General features: G+C 50.3%; 1 protein-coding gene across 3 annotated transcripts in view; it reads left to right on the forward strand.

The window, feature by feature from the left end:
• ZMYND11 (zinc finger MYND-type containing 11) overlaps positions 1-16117 on the forward strand; it is a 685469-nt gene that overhangs the window by 143843 nt on the left and 525509 nt on the right. The window lies entirely within an intron of this gene.

Genomic DNA, 16117 nt, shown 5'->3' on the forward strand with positions numbered 1-16117 from the left:
AGAACTAACCCTAGGTTTATGACTAAGGTTCCCTCGGACTTCCACTTGAATGAGCCGGTCATTCTGAAGGCGTTCTTTCCTCAACCGGCTACACCAGCAGAAAGAACATTGCATTCGTTAGATGTACAACGATGCTTGAAATTCTATTTGGAACGTACTAAGGGATTTCGGAAATCCTCACAGTTATTTGTTGCCTTTGGAGGTCCAAGCAAGGGCCTTCCGCTATCCAAACAGGGTATTTCTAGATGGATCACAAGTGCCATTCTGCATTGCCACACTGCAGCAGGAAAACCTCTGACTGGTAGGATTCGAGCACATTCCACAAAGTCTGTGGCATCTTCATCGGCCCTCTTTGCGGGGGTACAGATTAAAGACATTTGCAGAGCTGCTACCTGGAGAAGCGTTCACACCTTTACCAAGCATTACTGCTTGGAGTCCTTACAACAAGATAATGCGGCAGTAGGACAGGCTGTCCTGAGGAACCTCTTCCAATAATTGGTGAGCTTTCCTTTCTATCCCACCTTCCGTATTACACATTTTGTATCTTTGTCATGTTGGCTATTGCAATAATTTTATGACCCAAAATGTGGTTTTGTTGCTAACTGCTTGCTACTCTGATACAAGAGCATGGGAATCTATGAAAGGGTGTGTTTCACGCTTATTACTTTGGGTGTGTGAGGCTCTCTAAGTTCCGACTAGGGAACCCTTTCTTCGCAGCCACGGTATTCATAATACCAACTCCTTGCTCCACACGGTTTAACGCCCCCTGGGGAACTTTGTACTCTGCTGTTAGCTCTACTTTAGGACATGTACACTGGACCCCATTAAATATCGTCCTCTCCTGTTCCCCTTTTGTTAAAAATCTATGAAAGTTCCAATACTGGGGCAAGAAAACAAGTTACTTACCTGTAACTTTGGTTCCCCGGTATTGGTAACTTTCATAGATTCCCATGCGCCCACCCACCTCCCCGAGGAAAGCTCAGCCTACAACATATATGTTGTCTAAGAACACAAAGGCTACTAAAATCTGAGGCTCTGAGGTTCCTTCAGGAGGGTTCTAAGGGGTGAGGCGCTTCTGATTGGCTGATGCCCGAGTTTGGTCTCTTTTACAAAAAGAGGGTGATATGCTACAAAAGGGAATGAGGCCTAGGCCTTTTCCTTTCTCTTTTGTACCTACAGCTATGGTATTTTTTTTTACCGAGACTCCCATTCCGACGACGGGGAATGATACAAAAGCATGGGTATCTATGAAAGTTGCCAATACTGGGGAACCAAAGTTACAGGTAAGTAACTTGTTTTCTTACACATGATTTCAATGAAGATTCCCCTGAAGGCGAAGTAGAATTACAATTATTTCTCCTCCATTATTATAGTCTGTACTGGATATGGTGAGTCAGCATTCTGGAGAAGGGTAATTTTGCTTTTACTTGTCAAATAAAATATAAACTACCCTTCATATCACATGGTAGATTTGACTGAGACTCGACTTTCACTCTTAGTTGTGTGTCTTAATTAGCAGGGTAATCAACCCTTATCCCGCATTTTTTATCCCGCATACCATTAGCCCGCATACTATGATCCCGCAATTGCTTTCAGCCTGCATACCATTATACCGCATTTTTTTATAACGCATGTGCTTTTATCACGCATGCCTTTACAACGAATTACGTTGTAAAGGCATGTATGGTAAATGTATTTGAGTTGTAAACCACAACGATGAGAGAGGTACGTGGGTTTGGGTAAATTTCTAAGGGTGGGGGTCGTGTTGGGGTAGTGATTGTGTAGTGTAGTGTTGTGTTAGTGTAGTGTTGAGTTGTGGTGGTTGTTTAATGTAGGGTCGTGCTGGGGAAAGTGTAATAGGGGTTGGGGGTAGTGTTTTAGGGGGTAGGGTAGTGTTGTGGTGTTTGCGTAGTGTAGGGTCATGCTGGGGGTAGTGTTTTAGGGTTTAGGGTAGTGTTGTAGTGTTTGCGTAGTGTAAGGTCATGCTGGGGGTAGTGTTTTAGGGTTTAGGGTAGTGTTGTAGTGTTTGCGTAATGTTGGGTCATGCTGGGGGTAGTGTTTTAGGGTAGTGTTGTAGTGTTTGCGTAGTGTAGGGTCATGCTGGGGGTAGTGTTTTAGGGTTTAGGGTAGTGTTGTAGTGATTGCGTAGTGTAGGGTCATGCTGGGGGTAGTGTTTTAGGGTTTAGGGTTGTGTTGTAGTGTTTGCGTAATGTAGGGTCATGCTGGGGGTAGTGTTTTAGGGTTTAGGGTTGTGTTGTAATGTTTGCGTAGTGTAGGGTCATGCTGGGGGTAGTGTTTTAGGGTTTAGGGTAGTGTTGTAGTGTTTGCATAGTGTAGGGTCATGCTGGGGGTAGTGTTTTAGGGTTTAGGGTAGTGGTGTAGTGTTTGTGTAGTGTAGGGTCATGCTGGGGGTAGTGTATTAAGGTACTGTTGTAGTGTTTGTGTAGGGAAGTAAAGTGCTTAATGGTAGTGTTGGGGGGTTGTGCTGGGTAGTGTAAATGTAGTAAAAGGACTGTAGTGTAGGGTAGTGTTTGGTAGTGTATGGTAGGGTAGTGTACTTTCACTTACCTTTAAAACTTTTACAATGAGTATACCTTTAACATGCATGCTTTTACGTTGTAAAAGCATGCGTGCTAAAGGCATATTCGTTCTTAAAGTTTTAGTTCTTTTGGTTTGCGGCCTTATAGTATATGCGGGATGAAAAATGCGGGATGATGGTATGCGGGATGATTGTATGCAGGATTTCGACATATATTCATTAGCAGAGGCACTTGCTGAGCAGGATGAAAGTTTCCTATATTTGCTTTTACTCATCATTAAATCTGCTTTGACTGCGTTACTGATTATTGCTTTTACTTCGAAATATGAGCTACTTAGGTGCTTTACACAAACCACTAACCAAATCAAAAAACGGGACGAGAAAGAGGGATACGCTAGGTCCACCCTCCTGTTTCAATCATAAACCAAAAAATCCGAGATCTTGGATGAAGACCTAGCTAGGGAAAAGGTTTTTGCTCAATTAGTGTCAGAACAAACCATGGCATAAAAGGAAAAATGTCCTTTCTTGAGTCCCCTCACTCTCCAGGGTTTCCCCACTGTGCCATGCATCATCATAGGGGCCATCCCAACCCGCTGAGGGTTGGGGCGTGCTACGACTTGCGACACTATGTAGGAGCACTGTTTTTGTGAGTGACTGTGTAGTGCAGTGGTGTAAGTGGAGTAGGTGGGTTAAAAATATCTCACTAGTGGGCGAAATAACTTTATTCAGGCTCATAGTTGATCTATTCAAAACGGGGTCGGTCTCTAGGGTTCCTGTCTACAATTGATCAGGGGTCCCTAGTGGACGTCAACTAGTTTCGAGCTTCCCCAGTGCTCATCTTTAGGACAAACACAGGGTCCGCCCTGTGTGTACCACTCCTTAAGTGACCTAAAGTGAGGAAAAAATGGGTTGCGCTGCAACTATTAGGCAAGCGAGGTTAATACATACGATACATTATCATGTAGTATCTGTAAATAGAAATGGAAAACATAATTATCACATACAACCTACTCCCTGTGGTGTAGATGATTTCCAAAAACCACAACACAACTGTTCACTCATCCATTTAGAGTGTTTCGCTTAGCCATGCTTGGTTAAGAAGTTACACTCCTTATTTCAGCTGCAAACAATTGTGACTGCGTGAAACCGTGCCTTAGTACATTTTAAAAAACAAAGGCTTCACCCGTGACACTACCCTCTGAACATGACGAGTAGTGTTATTACTGGTTACGTCCTAGCGTTGGGTCATGCTATTAGGTGAAATGAAAAACGGGCAATTGCGTGTTATTGCATCTTATCGTTCTTTTTGTGATGTTCTTTAGTGTGTTATATTCGTGGAGCTGCAAAAGTTAATACTTTTAAGGACTGACAATACAAGACGAGAGGTTCGAAGTCTAACCCTACGGAAGGAAAAAAGCGGGACAAAGCGATATTGAAAGCTTCGTTTCTACGGGAGGAAAACGTGGGTGAACTGTGGGGGTTGTCGCAGGTTGCCCGGTTCGCACCTACAAAGGGAAAAACTTACTTGGAGTGAAAATCATCACTGGCGTGTTCGCCTGCTGTCCCTTGACACCATATATTACGGAGTCTTTCCCGGGTAGAGGTTTAAGTAGGAAGTGTATCCGCCTAGTCATTCAAGAATAACTAGAGCAGAAACCTTCACAAAATGGCCGCCACGTTTGGCTAAAGAGGGCGGCCCTTTTTGAGTGAGCAGAGTAAACAGAGGAACGTAACTCCATGCTGTGAGAAGTTGGCCTGATATGTGATGCTCACTAATTCTAGTGATCACCTTGTATCATGCCATGCAACCCTTATGATGATCGGTTGCAAGTCAACCTTATAGACCAGTTATCCTAGTGGTAACGTGGACAAAGCAGTCTTAGGCTAAACTCTGAAAGGCATGTGAAGCCAGCTGTATTACCATACACAACCCCCTTGAATACCAGATGAAAGGACACCACACAGATATATATTGAAAATATATATATATATTTATTAACTTCAAATATCCCCTGAACTCTTTATGAGCACAGAAGCACAAGCGTTATACAAAACACAGTTTAAAATACACAAAAGTTGCACAATATGGATGAGCCCTAGGGGCCACCTAAACCATATACTTAGAAAGTGGTATAAGAGATACCAATCTAAAAGGGAACTGGCCTAGGGCCTTGGGAATCGCTGGAGCTGTTCGGGACTAGCAGTGACAAAGTCGGGAAAGGCCCGCGGGACTCGGGTGCAGTGTTTAAAGTGCACGCACTCACCAATGCAAAGTCTATGGTGTCAGGATTCATCGAGTAGCCACTGTAGCTTCCTCAAGACTGTTATCCAAATCCTTGTCATGGCCCCGTTCTGCACGATCTAATGTGTGGTTCCCTTGCTCCTCTGGCAGACTGAGAAATTCCAGAGGTAATCCGAGTCATTGAACTAGCGAACTGATAAGATTGTATATAGTTCCCCTCCCTAAGATGGCCGCTCAATGTTCCATTTAGCGTATTCGATAGATGCGCCCTCTAGTGGGCTTCTGGAAGGCACGCGCTTCTAACTGCGCACTTCAACGAAGTTTCCGTCTGAGAAGTTTGTTCTTGTCGCTGCTCCGCGTCAACTATTCATGAGGGGAGAATAACAGCAATTATAGAAGATATTCAGCGTATCATAGTAATTGGGTTTACAGGGACTTTTTTGAGAGAAATCTCTATCGTGCGCTCTCACAGCTCAGAGAGGCACCTCAGTCCAGACGACATTCCCGGTCGCTGTCACAGAACTGTGACAGCTATCATCCTGATATCACAGCTGCTCTTCATGAGAAGACGAGTGTCCTGGAAGACTTGACCAGACTCGACAAAGTTGAGTATCCAACTGAAGAGATTCCAGAACTCTACAAGTAAGGTGTTACATCTTCTCCTCAAGCCAGCAAGTGCAAGAACTGTATTGTCAGCATTCGTATTTACTTCCCCCCGGACATTCCCCCTTGCGTTTTTCCTTTCCTCCCCCTTGTACCTACCTGAATCCTTTTTGCGTGCTACGGAAATTCTGTAGAACTCTTTCTTGCACAACTGACAAGAAGAACAGCGCTTCATAGAACCCCCAAGACCAAGCCTGACCAAGGGCTTCACAGGTACTAGTTCAGTCAGAGAGAGTGAGTGAGCGAGTGAGGAGAAATATTCTGGGTAGAGAATTAATGTTCATATATGTCTTCACTGCAGGAAGCTCAGTCAGATAACTATCCACAATGTAGAAGAGAGGTAAATACCTGGGCAGAAACTGGTAGGACAAGTTTCATTTACCATTTAAGAATAGTCTGCATAGTGAAGGAAAGGTTTGTGGTATATTCTCTGCTTCTTTCCCTTCTGTGTATTAGGCACCTCCAGAGTCGACGGCGAGACATTTAGCAGTCACTAGAAGTAAGGGGTGCTAGTCGAAGTACAGGTATTCTCTTCTCTGTCCACTTCCCCTTTCCCTGCTGCTGGTGGTCTTGCTCTTGAAGCGAGGGTACCGGTGGAAGGGTGATCGGGACATTCGTCAGTACTGCCCCTGCGAAGCGTTGGAGCACCAGGACACCGTGACATATGGTGCGTAAAAGTTAGAAAGTTAGTTAGTTAGGAACCTTCAGAGTGACCTAGAAAGCTGAAACTTGAGAAACAGGCCCTAGAGGTGTGTACCAGTGTGGGAACACCGGCGTTGCTGAGTTACCTCACCCACAGGAAGCGGGTGCATAGGGTCGAAGTAGTGTCGGGTTTCGTCACACTGGTCGATGGTGCTTGGAGCTGAAGATGCTGCAGGGGGCTCGATGTGAAGAGTTCCGGTGGATCCAAGGGTGGATCTGGAGTTGCGAAGACCTGAAACCAGAGGAGACAATGTTCAAAGTCACTAACCCGTGACTACCGTGGAACCAGATTGGAACCAGGCGATGTCGGGTGCAAACGGGCGTTGAGGTGTAGCTTCTCTCTGCAGCCACGTGGACCCCGGGGGTCGAGGACGTCCAGGAGTCGGTCACGAGCTGTCCCACGCAGGCTTCTCGCTGTTGGCGGTGTCGGCAACTTGATTGGAGCAAACAGGCCTTGGCTAATGCAAGACACGCAGGAGTCGAAAAAGGCTTATCACTCGGACCAGCAAGGTCAGAGCGGGTGCTCCTTTTTAGGTTTCGCCTGGGGCACGGAGCTCCTAGCTCCGTCCCCAGGAGAAATCTTTAGTTTTGCAGTATGGGGGACTTGAATCCGCCCTCTGTTCCATTGGCTAGCTCCATAAATGGAGGCTAGCCATTGGAACAGAGATCTGTCCGTCACGGACCAGATTCGGGGGCGTTCCAGAGATTTTTTCCCTGGGCTTTCCCTCTGTGTAGTCATGCGGCGGTGGGCGGAGTTGTTTTTTTTTTTGTCTCGGCATCCAGCTCATTCCGCCGCCGTCCGCCGCCGCCGGAGGAAGTCCAGTTCCAGGTGAGTGCTTTTGATTCCGCCCCCCCCGCTGTCCGTTTGCCCGTTACCTCCCCTGACAGAAAAAATGTGGACAGGGTACTTTCAACCTTAATAAGTCATTTTTTCTCAAATGTTTGTCTTGTGTAAAATTATTTAAATGTGTAATCCTTTGTTGTCTTTCTAAGTGATGTGTAATTTGAGTTTGTAAATATATGTGTTCTAGTGAAGGACAGCAAGTAATTCTTCGGACAGTCATAGTATCTGTAAAAATCATTGCATTTACTGTTTTTGAATTTCTATGAAAAATATACAGGTTGCACATAAGGATTAAACACCTGAGTGCAAGATTCTGCCCTAAATAAAAATTGAGCAGAACCAATAAACGAGTGACCGGGTCTTCTTCTTCTTTATAATTGTAATTGTCATACCCAGCCACATTCTTTGGACAAAACCCCCCTGGTAACACTGTTTTGCTGTTGGTGACAGCGTGCTGCTCTGCCCTTCAAATCCGAGCCCACACTCTGGTCTGGATCGTGTGCTGACGAGCCCAGGCTGGTTATTTTATGTGCGCTCAACTTATAGACTGAACATGAGTAAAAAAGCGAAAGAGACAGTGAGCGACTGTGTGAACAAACGGTGAGTGCAACCGTGGGAAGCTGAGTCGGTGAATGAGTGGGCATTCATCTATAAATGTATATACCATTCACGATGTTTGGATACCACGACCGCTGAGCCTTCTCCAAGGCGAGGTCGCCCCCACTCCGCTGCTCCTGCCTGCCACCTGCCCGAGCCTCGCTCCGAGGCCCCACTGCTGCCTACTGCCTTCTGAGCGCTGCTCCGCCGCCGTCTGAGCACTGCTCCGCCGCCCGCAGCTGCTTGGACATATTCCCCCCTCCTGCTGCCCCCGCTGCTGCCTACCTCGTTTTTCCGTTTTTTCCCGCTCCTTTACCCGTCCTGCTGCCCTGTGCTACCCTTACCCCCTCCGCTGCCCTCCCCCCTGGTCTCCTACGCCGACCGCCCTGAGTGCCCCCTCCTGCCTCTGACCCCCGCCGACTCCGCCCCCCCCCTGCCCATAGGTCACCCCGACCCGCCACCCAGCTGACCCGCCCTCCCGGCTCCTCTCTTATGACGCCCCCTGAGCGACCGCGCAGCGGACACGCGCAGCGGGAGCACCGATTGAGTGCCGAAGGTGCGCCAAAGGTAAGCCCGTCTGCGCCCGTCCGCGCCTCGACCGCGCCCAGTGCCAGGACCCCTGGCCCCCGCAGACCCCAGCCCACCCGCCAGATGTACGACGCCGCCACCCTCAACGCACTCAACACCGGTCGAATCCCGGGATGCTACCGAGCCACCCCGAGACGAACCCACGGACCCTTCAGCTGCAAGTTCTCCTGCATCCGGACCCGCCCCGCACCAGCACCCGCCAAGCCGAACACCAGCAGCAACCACCTCAAGTGCATCCTACTCAACACCCGCTCCGTCCACAGACACACCATCGAACTCTGGAACCTCCTCGACACCACAGCCCCCGACATCGCCTTCCTCACGGAAACCTGGATGAACGACTCCTCAGCGCCCGACATCGCCATCGCCATCCCAGAGGGCTACAAGATCACCCGAAGAGACCGAGGCAACCAGACTGGAGGAGGCATCGCCATCATCTACAGGGACACCATCCGCATCACGACCAACACCGACGACACCCTGACAACTGCCGAACACCTGCACTTCCAGATCCACACGGACCCCAAAACCACCCTCAGAGGCACCCTCATCTACCGACCCCCGGGACCACGCACACAATTCAGCGAAGACATCGCCGACTTCATCAGCCCGCACGCCCTCCCCTCCGCTGACTACATCCTCCTGGGGGACATCAACTTCCACCTGGAGAACAACAACGACCGCAACACCACCACCCTGCTTGACAACCTCGCCAACCTCGGACTCAAGCAGCTGGTGACCACCCCCACCCACCTCGCCGGACACACACTCGACGCTGTCTTCTCATCCAGCAAAGACATCGTCTTCAGCCACGCCACCGAACTCCACTGGACGGACCACAGCTGCGTCCACTTCAGCTTCAGAAGATCCACGATCCACCACCACCAGCAATAGGTTGCTCAAAGAAACTGGAACAAGATCACAGCAGACCAGCTCGCCGCCTCCCTGAGCCAGCACCCTCCCGCCAGCTCAGCGAACCCCAGCCAGGCCGCCGACAACCTCACGAAGTTGATCAGCAACTGCGCAGACGACCTCGCCCCACTGAGGACCCCGCCTAGCAGACCCGGCAGCAAGAAGGCCCCATGGTTCACCGACTAACTCAAGAGCTCCAAGAAGAACTGCCGAGCCATCGAGAAAGCCTGGAGAAGGAAGCCAACACCGGACAACATGACCACCCTCAAGCTCGCCACCCGGAAGCACCATCAACTGATCCGCACCACCAAGAAAACAGCATTCAAGGACCGGCTGGACAACAACGCACTCAACTGCAAGGAACTCTTCAACATCGTGAAAGAGCTCTCCAACCCCAACGCCGGAAACAACGACATCACCCCGTCGCAAGACCTCTGCAACTCCCTCGCCTCCTACTTCCACAACAAGATCGCTGACATACACAACAGCTTCAGCCCACAAACAACGCTCCTAACGACCGCACCAACGCCCCCCACCACCACCCTCAGCGCCTGGACCCAGATCAGCACGGAAGACACCATCTGCACGATGAACTCTATCCACTCCGGATCTCCGACCGACCCCTGCCCCCACCACGTCTTCAACAAGGCCGACGCTGTCATCGCACCCCACCTGCCGGACATCATCAACACCTCCTTCGACACCGCCACCTTCCTTGAGAGCTGGAAGCACGCCGAACTCAGCGCTCTACTAAAGAAGCCAACAGCGGACCCCACCGAACCCAAGAATTACCGCCCCATCTCGCTCCTCCCATTCCCAGCCAAAGTCATTGAGAAGACCGTCAACAAGCAGCTGGCCGCCTTCCTCGAGACTAATGGATCCCTCGACCCCTCACAGTCTGGCTTCCGAGCCAACCACAGCACCGAGACCGCCCTCATCGCTGCCACCGATGACATCGAGCCCTGCTGGACAACGGTGAAACAGCGGCCCTCATCCTCCTAGACCTCTCCGCTTCGTTCGACACTGTTTGCCACCGCACCCTAGTGCAGCGCCTCAGCAACATCGGAATCCAGGAGAAGGCCCTGGAGTGGATCATCTCCTTCCTCGCTGGAAGGACACAGAGAGTCCGCCTACCACCGTTCAGATCTGCAGCCACGGAAGTCATCTGCCGCGTTCCTCAGGGCTCCTCGCTCAGCCCCACCCTCTTCAACGTCTACATGAGCCCCCTTGCGGCCATCGCACGCCAACACAACCTCAACATCATCTCCTACGCCGACGACACCCAGCTGATCCTCTCCTTGACCAACGACCCCGCCGCCGCCAGAACCAACCTCCACGAAGGGATGAAAGACGTAGCCGAGTGGATGATGACCAGCTGCCTGAAACTGAACTCAGACAAGACGGAAGTCCTCATCCTGGGCTCCTCGCCCTCCGCCTGGGACGACTCCTGGTGGCCCCCCGCCCTGGGCACCGCACCCAAACCGACAGACCACGCACGCAACCTGGGCTTCATCCTCGACTCCTCCCTCTCCATGACCAGACAAGTCAACGTCGTCTCCGCGTCCTGTTTCAACATCCTACGCATGCTACGGAAGATCTTCCGGTGGATCCCCACCGAGACCAGGAAGACGGTCACCCAGGCCCTCGTCACCAGCCGACTGGACTACGGCAACGCCCTCTACGCCGGAACCACCGCAAAGCTCCAGAAGAGACTCCAGCGGATCCAGAACGCCTCAGCCAAACTCATCCTCGACATCCCCCGACGCAGCCACATCTCCAGACATCTGAGAAACCTGCACTGGCTCCCCGTCAACAAGAGAATCACCTTCCTTCTCCTCACCCACGCACACAAAGCCCTACACGACCAATGCCCGAGCTACCTCAACAACCGCCTCAACTTCTACTCTCCCAAACGCCCCCTCCGATCGACCAACCACGCCCTCGCCGCCGTTTCCCGCATCCGAAGAGCGACAACAGGAGGAAAGTCCTTCTCTTACCTTGCCGCCAAGAACTGGAACACCCTCCCAACCGACCTCCGCCTGACCCAAGACCACCTCTCCTTCAGTGAGAAACTCAATACCTGGCTGTTCAAGCAGTAGCGGAACCCCCCCCCCCCCCCTCCCCCCAAGCGCCTTGAGACCCTCCGGGTAAGTAGTGCGCTCTATAAATGCCTTGATTGATTGATTGATTGATTGATGCAAAGCCCGGTTCCACTCGCCCCCTTCGGCACATCTTACCCGCATCGAGGTAAGTAAACATGGCCTGCTCCCTGCAGGAGCGCTGCGAAGAAACTTGCTAATGAGCTATCGTGCATGCGCAGAGCGGGAGTCACGCCGCTCGCAAGGCGCGCAGAAACCGCTCGTGACCAAAGCCCACGCGTGATCTCATATGCTTGCTAAATCGGTTAGTCTACGCCTCACCTCTTATGCTGGGAGTGAGACCTTTGAACATGGGGTAGAAAACCCCCTCACATATTCATTCATAAATGTGAACATTGAGCTTTAAGAATGCGTATTAGTTTACAAGTTATGTGGGAAGAGTTTGCACAACTTTGTTATCCGTGCCCTATACGTGTACAGTGGAAATGAATGTAATTGGTTGTCAGGAGTCCTACCTTGTATTGCACACAATTTGTATTGTTCAAAATCCAGTCATATGTTCAAATTAAGCAATTTAACCAGCAACTACCATCGCCTCTAGTTCCATAAGACAGATAATAAACACGGTGATTCCTTAAAGGGGCGCCGGAAGATGCACTGTCCCTTTTAACCTGGACTTCCACGAACGAACATGGACCTCAAAGCCATGGGAGACTGTTGCATCATCCGAAGCGCGTAAACACCGCACGGCCAACTTGGTATTTCATTCTTGGGAAGTCGCTAAATTGGGCACCGTTACATTATGGAACTCTGCACTTGATAAGTACACCGCTTAGAAACGGAAAATGCCATGTTAAGTTATTTATAACTGTTGGCCATTATATATGTTAAAACCAGATTTTGCTACCAAAAATATAGAGATTTATGCGCACCAGACCCTGCAACAAACACCTGTTATTTATGGAGTGCTGTTAGTGACAATCAAACTCAAGGAAAACAAATCATGTTAATTGTCCCAACAAAATCAAATTCATTTTGTCAATCAGACCACAGTATTTCCTTTTGATGGTTGAATAAAACTGTGCTATTTATTTGCATACCCCATACAGTTGGCTTAATTTGCATACTAATGTTAACGCAATTCAGTAGTCTGGGACTTTAGCAAAATTATAGGAACAGTAGCCAGTCAAAAATGTGACAGACGTCACCTGTTCGAATATCTGAAAGGCAGGGCTGTCATCCGTCGTTTAGAGGTGTGTACATTAAGAACGAAAACGGGATAATATCTGGCAATTATAGCGCTCAGAAGCCAGAGAACTGCATGATTTAATGCCACAATGCCACATGCAAAGGAGGTGTTAGTAGGTATTGAAATGAAAAAGCTGCAGGTTTCGATGCTTCTTTATTAGACAGAATGAAAATAGCGTGAAAACGAAGCACTACGCGCACACCTCTTTAATGCAGCGCTTGAAGACTGGCACTGCAGCCGGACCCCTCGAGCGCCCCACCGGCTCAGCGGATGTGCACACCCAACGCCGGGCACGTATGCACACAATAACGCCCCCTCGCCCCTTAGTGGGGGCCGGAAACACACAAAAAAGGCTCGAACGTTAAGAGATCTTAAACAAGCCCAGGGGCAGGAAACAGGACACTGGGCATCTGCCCCATTGTCCCTTCTTTCGTCCTGTGTGTACCCTCCTTCAGTGCCCCTCCCACCGTGCCCCGTGGCTCTCACCTGTCAGCATCAGCAGGCACCCCGTGAGGGAGAGGAGAGGCAGCATGGACCCTGCTGCATCCATCCGTGCTGCTGCTGCGGATGTCACTGAGCAGCACAGCCCTGGCCCCCGAGCCCCACCACCGGCAGAACGAGCATGCACTGTCCGGCACCGCTCCGGGGTCAGTGGGGGCGCCCCAGGGAGTGCTGCACCATGCTTCCCTTGGAGAGGTCCTGGGCTTCCGGAGTGTCCCCTCGAGCGGTCCCGAGTCCCACTGGAGAGTGCGTTCAGTGCGCCTGTGGCAGTGGGGTATCTCTCCCTTCAGTGGTGTTAATTTCCAGGCGATTGCAGCCTCACCCTTCAACGATTGTGCCCCTCGGGGTTCCTCTTTAGCGGTCCTGTGTCGTTTGTGGTGCCTCACTTGAGTGGTCCAGTATCCCTCAGGGTGTGCCCCTTAAGCGGGTCTTTATTCCAGTTGTCTACCCCTTCAGTGGTCCTGACCCTCGGTGGTTCCTTATTTCCTTATTCCTGAGTGTGTACCCCTTCTGTGGTCCTGTATTCTTCTGGGGGTCTCCCCTTGGTGGTTCTTTATTCCTGGGGTCTACCCCTTCTGTGGCCCTGTATCCTTCGGGGGTCTCCCCCTTGGTGGTTCTTTATTCCTGGGGTCTACCCATTCAGTGGTCCTGTATCCTTTGGCAGTTTTCCCCTCAGTGGTTCTTTATTCCTGGGGTCTACCCCTTCAGTGGTCCTGTATCCTTCGGGGGTCTCCTGCTCAGTGGTTCCTTATTCCTGGGTTTGAACAAAATCATAAGCTAATTGTGTTTAGAAGGCATGAGGGCACAAGGTCATGAAGAGGGGTCAGGGCTTTGGGCTGAGATCTGACCCCCATCATCCCTCCCCTCTAAACAAAAGCTTCTGTAGCTACCACTAATGCCCTGGGGAGTATGTAAAAAAAAATACCCATGAAAGGCAGCAGCGCCCACCCTCCAGATATGAGCTGGAAACCCACATCCCACAACCCACACCTGCAGTGTGAGAGGCAGCAGTGTGTATGAGAGACAGCAGTGTGAGAGACAGCATTGTGTGTAAGAAAGACAGCAGTGTGTGAGAAACAGCAGTGTGTGTGAGAGAGACAGCATTGTGAGACAGCAGTGTGTGTGTTCTAGGGAGAGACAGCAGTGGGAGAGACAGCAGTGTGAGAGACCTTTTATTTATGTTTTGCTTTTTGAAACCGAAATAAAACGTATTGTTATTTGTAATGTCAATAGCTCAAAGTCGCGTAAATATGCGACCTATTGCATTGCAATTGCAATAGGTCTCGCATTTGCGCAAGATTAAGCTATTGGCATTGTAAATGACAATGCCATTTATTTATCGGTTTTCAAAACCAACACATAAATAAAAAATTTGTCATTTACAATGCCAATAGCTCTAACTTTTGTAAAGGCGAGACCGTTGCATTGTAAATGCTTGATTTATCTGTTTTCAAAACCAACACATAAATAAAAATGTTGTCATTAACAATGCCAATAGCTCAAACGTTTCCAAAGGCAAAACCATTGCATTGAAAATGCTTGTTACAGGAGCTAGGGCAAGTCTGGAGCAACCAGACCCGCAGTGTAATTAGTCGGTTTCGTCGCCAAGATGGCCGCTGACCACGTGGCTAGTGGCCGGGATGGCGCGTCGAGTGGCACGATGCAAAAGGGCCCCACGCAGATCGTGGAGATGCTGGGGGGCTGATCTTCGGTGCAAGGGCTGCTCGGTGGTGGGGGTTCTCAGTCCCCAAAGCACAACGTCGAGGGTGCCTCTGATGCTGCGCAGTCAGCTTTTCGGGTGTCTTCCAAGAGGTCCGGTCCCACGTCTCTCGGTGCCTCCACGGGTCCCTTCTTTGCAGGGACTGTGGATCGGGTGGTGAGAAGTCTGGGAGTCTGGGTCTTGTCAGGCTCTGAGCTCCGGCGGGAGGCGGCGGCAAAGCAGACGTCGAGTTGCTGGTTGGTGCCTGTGTTCACAGGGTGGCCACTCCTAGGCCACAAGGGAGATGCTCCTCAGTCTTCTGTGCAGCAGAATGTCGAAGTCCAGTAGTCTTCTTAGTTTCAAGTTGATTCAGGATGATCTGAGGTGCTCTGGCACTGCTCCCACTCTTATTCCCAATCTGAGGGGGGGATCACCTGCTAGGTCCCTCCTCTGGGTGGGACCAGGAAGGGGGGCGGTTACACCCCCTTTCCTTTGTCCAGCTCCTCGCCAGGCCTGGGTCTGGAAAGTCCCAGGACCGGTTTGGACTGGCTTATGCACGGGGACACCTTGTGTGCCCCGGGCATGTCTCAATCTATTCAGCCCTGTACTACCCAATACACAAAATCCTGTCTGGGGTGGTGCTCGCACCTCCCAATGCAGGAAACCCTTTGTCCAAGCCTCCCTCGCTGGAAGGACTCCCAGCAGCAGGAGGTCAGACTTGTGTCTGTGGTGGCAGCATCCATTTTGTGATGCTGAGGCTCTGGTTAACTTTAACCGGGGTTAAGGCTACACACATGTCGTGTCCCTCTAGAAGGGTGGAATGCTATCCCCGTCGACAGAACTGTCGAGGGGATAGTATTCCAAATCGTATGGCACCTTACTCGACATGTTTTGATAAAGCCAAACCAAAGTTAGCATATAACCGCAAGGATTATAATGCACTTAAGAGTATATGGTATGGCAATATCCCGGAACAGCTAAGGGAGTGGTTCCCGACAGCTGCAGACAGGCTCAGCTCATGCTAGAGCACCATCTCATATATTTCCAAGCACTTTGCTTCAGGATTGAAGAGGCCTTCCATAGGAGTGGCTGATAGAAACATATGTGTCCAGTTTAAGGTTCGATATAGGGATACTATATCTAAGTAAGAGGTGATTACACCAACTTACCCCAGCTGAGTGATCAGCCAGTTGTGTCAAATATGGAGGCCAGGCCAGGGGTGGCACAATACATGCTGCAGCCCCTGGTAGGCCTTGGAAACACCTATGCCCTGGGTACCTAGGGTACACTGTTACAGGGGCCAATAAGGTGAACCAGTTCCAATTTGTAATGCACCTAGGGTGCATTGGCTGTAATTTAGAGAGAGAACAGCAGGCTGTGGGTCTGATTAGCAGGCCCACAGCCACATTAAGTCATAAACCGGTGAAGCAAAAATTAAACATTTGGGGTGACCATAGGATAGCAGACCCTACTCTCCTACAC

Source organism: Lissotriton vulgaris, chromosome 10, assembly GCF_964263255.1.
Source record: "Lissotriton vulgaris chromosome 10, aLisVul1.2, whole genome shotgun sequence".
NCBI classification, from domain to species: Eukaryota; Metazoa; Chordata; class Amphibia; order Caudata; family Salamandridae; genus Lissotriton; species Lissotriton vulgaris.